Raw genomic sequence first — 6,383 nt, forward strand, 5'->3', positions numbered from 1 at the left:
ATGACAGTCGGATCTGAACCCTAGCAGGGAGGCTCCCACATTACAATGCCTCTGAGTGCATGATGGCTATTGTTAGCTCAAAGTGAAAACCACCTTCAAAGACAAGCTGGATTCTGCATCAGTCAGGCCCCCTGGGCTTTCACTGGATGTCACAGCAGACAGTTTCAGTCTTTGCTAAACCATTTACTGGTGTAACTTCTTGGGTACATTACTCCAACTCCTTGAATTTCTATATGAAAAAGGAGTCGTTTTCATAAGAATTAAGTAAGATAAAGAGGTACAGTCATTTATGCTACAACATAACACATGCCTTTCTAAAATCACTATGCTATGCAAAATCACACAATTAGTGGGGAAAAGGGTACACTTGTTCATTGCTGGTGGGACTGCAAATTGGTGCAGCCAATTTGGAAAGCAGTATGGATATTTCTTGGAAAGCTGGGAATGGAGCCACCATTTGACCCAGCTATTCCCCTTCTTGGTCTATTCCCTAAAGACCTAAAAAGAGCATGCTACAGGGACACTGCTACATCGATGTTCATAGCAGCACAGTTCACAATAGCAAGACTGTGGAACCAACCTAGATGCCCTTCAATAGACGAATGGATAAAAAAAATGTGGCATTTATACACAATGGAGTATTACTCTGCATTAAAAAATGACAAAATCATAGAATTTACAGGGAAATGGATGGCATTAGAGCAGATTATGCTAAGTGAAGCTAGCCAATCCCTAAAAAACAAATGCCAAATGTCTTCTTTGATATAAGGAGAGTAACTAAGATCAGAGTAGGGACGAAGAGCATGAGAAGAAGATTAACATTTAACAGGGATGAGAGGTGGGAGGGAAAGGGAGAGAGAAGGGAAATTGCATGGTAATGGAAGGAGACCCTCAGGGTTATACAGTGGAGGGGGTAGAGAGAGAGGAGGGGAGGGGAGGGGAGAGGTGGGGAGGGGGGACGGTGGAGGATGGGAAAGGCAGTGGAGCACAACAGACACTAGTATGGCAATATGTAAATCAATGGATTTGTAACTGATGTGATTCTGCAATCTGTGTATGGGGTGAAGGTGGGAGTTCATAACCCACTTGAATCAAAGTGTGGAATATGATATGTCAAGAAATTTGTAATGTTTTGAACAACCCACAATAAAAAATTAAAAATATAAAAAAAAATCACACAATTAAAAAAACATAAGATTTATGAGAAAAATGGGAGTTAGAAGCACAATATGAAAACATTAGTGATAGCATTTAAAAGCAGGGGCAGAATAGGACCCTCATGTGAGTGGTTGGGAAACACATAAACCCACAGTGAATGTGACTAGAGTTAGCTCGTGGAGCTGGGTGTCAGAAGGGTTGCAGCTTGTGTGTTATTGTGGAGTGGTAGAAGGAGGGTTACTGGCCAAAATGTTCTAAGGTTGGTTATGGATGAAGGTGACTCAAACCAAATATAAAGAACTGAGGCAGCAGGTAGGTATTTGAAGTGTATGCATGGTGCATTTCTTGTATTCCTTAGCACTTTCTTTCGGCTGAGTGCAGTTTTCTGTATTTGCCTAATATTTCTTGCAGAAAAAAAAAACTTAGATATAAGCAAATGAAATTCGCATGATGTTCAAATTGTTGCTTAATGTATCAATCATTTTGGAACAAGTTTATATTTTCAAAATGAACATTGTAACAGAATTAACTATAGCACTGTTAGCATTTCTCCAGTCCTTTTTACCACGGAATAAATACTAGCTCCTTGCTATTTATAAAGAGATCCCATTGAATATAAAGACAGATGTATTCTACGTAATGACATTAATATATGTAAAAAGAAAATGTGTGGGTGTTTGGCAAAAAAAAAAAATCTAGAAAAAGGAAGCCCAGTAAGCAAGAATTGTGTATTTCGAGCACTGACCAGCAAATTCAAGTGTCCTGCTTTATTGGCAAGTAAATCTCAATTTGGAGATGGGTGCTCCAGGCCTAAGTGATGCTGGTGTTTAAGGTCATCTAGCTTCTTCCTCTTGCTCTGTCTGTGCTCACCCAGCAAACTTCTGCTCATGATTTACCTCCTCGAGTCATTACGGGGCTGAGTTCTCCTACTGACATAAACATTCTGGACCACATGGCAGTTACATTTCTTAGTGTAAATTGCTAAATTGGCACTCTGCTTTTTACATGAGTTTCTTGTAAATTCCCAGGGATTAATCAACTACAAGTACACTGGGACATTCCATTTCCTGGATCTGCAAAGCTGAGGAGCAGATGCTGGAGTGCTGTGACCTACAACGTGACTGTGCCCTGCCAGGTCTGACAGCTGCCTCCCCAAGTGACACATTTGCCCACTGCCTAACTCTAAGCGCTGGCACAAAACTGCACCGGATCTGGATATGTGTGTGGGGGCAGTGTGCAATCAGCTCTTTCAAAGTTTCCATTTCTTATAGAATCAGGATCCATTTGGCCTCCATTGGTGGTTGGTTTCAATAGCTGGAAATCAAACTTGAGGCAGAGCATCCACACCTATAAAAACTTTGATTTTGGATAGCCGATTCTGAGTGAATTTGCAGCTGCATAGATGAATTTCTTTCTTTATTCGGGCTGTAAATTTCCTTAGAAAGGAAAAGATTATGACATTCATCTATCTATTCTTTATTTATCTTGAGCCAAATCTTAATTAACAAAAGCACGTGATTAGTGTTATAAAAAAAAGAAGTTGGAGAACATCAACTTATTGTTTTTTATATTTTGATTTATTTTAATACTGTCAGATATTTAATTCCAGGACTGGGTCTGAAAGGCACCAGTCACGCAGATGACAACTCTGTAGGTTTTACCCTGATGAATACATACCAGCTCAAACAAACCAGAGATATTTGCCAACGTTTGTTGTAGTTAGAAGGCAAAAATAATTGGCCCATAAGGTAAATTGGAACTGTGATCATTATCTGAACTCTTTTGAAACTTGTAAAGCTCAGTACTATCATTATCTATAATCTCATAAGAATACCTTCGTGTTTAAACTGATTCAATTGTAGCTTGCCTGTTTCTCGGATAAGACAGCAGTTTGTCGTGATTATGTGAGTTTTCATTTTCTTTATTCATGCACTGACTTCCTTAAGAGAAAATTATTTGCTTGATAGACATTTATTGAATACATTAATTAGATTTCATGTGCAAAGTGAATCACAATTGCATGAGTCTTGGCTTCTAAGAATTTAAAGTTTGGTCGAGGCAAAATACAAATAAATGAATACTTACACAATTCATTAATGTATTTATTTAATAAATCCATAAGGACAATTGAAGTGTAAGGAATGAGTCTAGACATTGGGAGCGGAACCGTAAATCCAAGAGAAAAGGTCCCTCCTTGGGTAAAGTTTGCATTGTACTGTGGAAAATAGTGAATATGGAAAGACACAAGATAATTTCAGATGGCTGTGGATAGTATGAAGAAAATATATCAGGGTGATTTGATACAGAGTGAGGAGAGAGGGCAGTGCTAAAGAGCGGGGATTATTCCAGAGGGTAGTACTAAAGCTGGGATTAGCATGGATGACTTCTTGGAGTGGGTGACATCTGTGCTGAGATCTGAGCATCAGGAAATGGCCAGCTGTGAGGATCTGAATAAGGATTTTGTTTTTAAATCAGTGCAACAATTATGAAAGCCCTCATAGAAAAACAAGTTTGACCTGTTAGAAGCACCTTAATCAGGCCCGAGTGGCCGGAGCAGGAAGACACAGGAGATAGTGTAGGCAAGGGCCTCAAGATTATGAAAAAAGCATTAGAATTTTATCCTAAGTGTGGCAGGAGCTATTGGGGAGTGTTGAGCAATTAAGTAGCCAGATTCATGTTTTTAAAAGATTGCTCTGGTGGTTTATGCATGGGGCTGGATAAAGTGTGTCTGTAAGGTGGATTTTACTATTATCCAGAGGGGAAACTGTGATCATGGGGACAATCTCAGGAATGAAGAGGGCTATGTTATGATCAGTGTCATAAAACCAACTCAGAACAGTATGAAATTAAGACTCCTATAGGCTTTTCACCAAGAAGCTAGCAGGAGTCTTGGGCAAATTTCAGGTTTTATCTATGGAAGCCATCAGACCCATACTTTGAGCAGATTGCTTTTTTGGAATGTTGTAGTTGATGCTATTCTAAATGGTTTAAACAATGCAGCAAAAATGTCTGGTTTCCCAAGATTAATACAAACAAAACCAAAAGAGAAAGATGAAGAGAAATGGTGTGAGACACAAGGGACAATAAGAAGAAACTTGGCAGTGCTGAAAAGAATTACCTCTAGACCAGGGTTGCCAAATCATGGCCAGCAGACGAAATCTGCTGGCTGACTCATTTCATTAATAAAGACAGAGCCACAGGGTTTGTGTATGCATCGCCTGTGTGGCTACTTTTTAGCTATGTGGCAAGAACATTCAATTCTTGTGAAGAGACCACCATCTATCTCTCAAAGCCCAAGATGTGTATCCTCTTACCTAGTAGGGACTCAAATGCCCATTTTTTGAGTTGTTTTTTTTTTTAATCACTGAAAATGATTGATTATAAAGAAATTGGTGTCGTATTTTTCTAATTCTCCTCTTTAATTCCTATATATGATCAAATCACAAGTTCTATTGGCTTTTTTTTTTTTTTTGCAGGAAGTTTTCTATCCATCACCCTTTATATAAATCAACAAAATACTGTATTTAAAATTAAACAAGTTAAACTGATATCACTAGTGATGAGGATAAAAATCTATATAAGGAGCAGTAAAACCACTCAGAGATTAGTACCACTAAGAAGATTCTACCAACCTGAGGTATAGGTCGGTTTGGGCAATGAAAGAAGTTAAGATTGCTATTGCACAGGGCATAGAGCCACCAGTAAGAAAGTTGGAGACCACAGTAGTCGTAGTCCTATGTGGCAAAAGACGGTGCCACAGAAGAGACAATGGCCAAGAATGGCCAAGACAGTGAAGTAGAGGAAAATCTAACTTGGGTTCTTTTTTTTTTTTAATCCTACCTTTTAATTTCTTGCCAGTCCTTCTACAATGCAGAGTGGAGGAAGGGGTGAGGAGAAGGGGCCAAGACTGTTCCTCTCCTCTTCTTTTTGCCACCACGCTGTTTTTTTTACATATGATTTAGCATGATAACATCTCGTTGAGTTCCCCCCAACTTCCCAAGCTAATTAATTCCTCAAGTTGTATTCTTCCATATGATTCAATATCCATCAAACTAATACCTGATTTTAATGGATAGACTCAAATCCCATCCCTTTTTTGAAAATGTTTTCAGTCACTCAAAAAAAAAATCACAGTAAACTCTACTTCTTTAAAACCCTATTTGGGGCTTATTTTTAATCATGCATTTCCTTGTATTGGTTCTAAAACATTCCAGTAAGCTATAGATTTTTCAAGGGCAGGGACCACCCCTTCTATTCCTTGGTATTGTCAAGGAGGCCTACCACATGGATGGTATAAGTAATGTCAAACAAATACGTATTGACTCATTAGATATTAATGTAACAAAATCTTATAGACAAGAAGAGACCCTTACTTCCTTAATTCATAATCTCTTCAACAGTCACAAAGGGATTCCGGTCGGGTCAGGAGGAAAAATTGGATATACTAGAGAAAGGTTTGCAGAAAGGTCAAAATGAGGAGAGGACTGGAAATCTATTCCTATCAGAAAAATTTAGTAGAATGTATACACACACCCACACTCACACCCACACACAGACATAGGCACATCAGGTTTCGTGGAGTGAGCAGCAACACCTAGATCAGAATGTTCTTATTATAGGTACAGGGTGGAAGTCCAATCAGTGTTAGCTTCCCCAGGCCCACACTGTCCCTCTGTGATGTGAACTATGTGAGGAAAAAAGAGTTTGGGTTTTGTCCAACCAAGCACCAGGAACAGACTGCCTTAGAGCTAGAGATGATCCAAAACTCCCTTGTCATTCACAGCTGATCACGTTTGTCCCTTGTCATTCCCAGCTGCATTCATTTCCACGGATGAACAGGGATATCCTCCTCCAGTGATTCAACTGCTCCCAAAATCTGCAGCCTCATCTTTCACACTATGCAACTTTGTGTAAACATTTTCCTGACACATCTTGAATAAGTAACAGGGTGATGTAATACATACTACAAAGATATTTGCATTCCATGGTGTCCATCAAAAGCCCTTCCACAGTCTGTATGGGTGCTCTTATAGTTATGTCAGAAATAAGTTCTTGCTCGTTTCTCCCAGTGCTTGACTAACTAACAGCCAGCCCTCCTGCCTCTGGGTTCTTATGGGATCCAGACAGGAGACAGCTATTTCAGTCAAATCTCCATAGATCTGTTGGAGGAAATACCTTGAAAGAGACATCCCCAAGACATAGAGTCCCGAGCCTTGTTACCAGAC

This window comes from Marmota monax, unplaced genomic scaffold, assembly GCF_021218885.2.
Source record: "Marmota monax isolate L192 unplaced genomic scaffold, Marmota_monax_Labrador192_F-V1.1 WCK01_AAM20220418_F8-fsc00004, whole genome shotgun sequence".
Lineage (NCBI taxonomy): Eukaryota > Metazoa > Chordata > Mammalia > Rodentia > Sciuridae > Marmota > Marmota monax.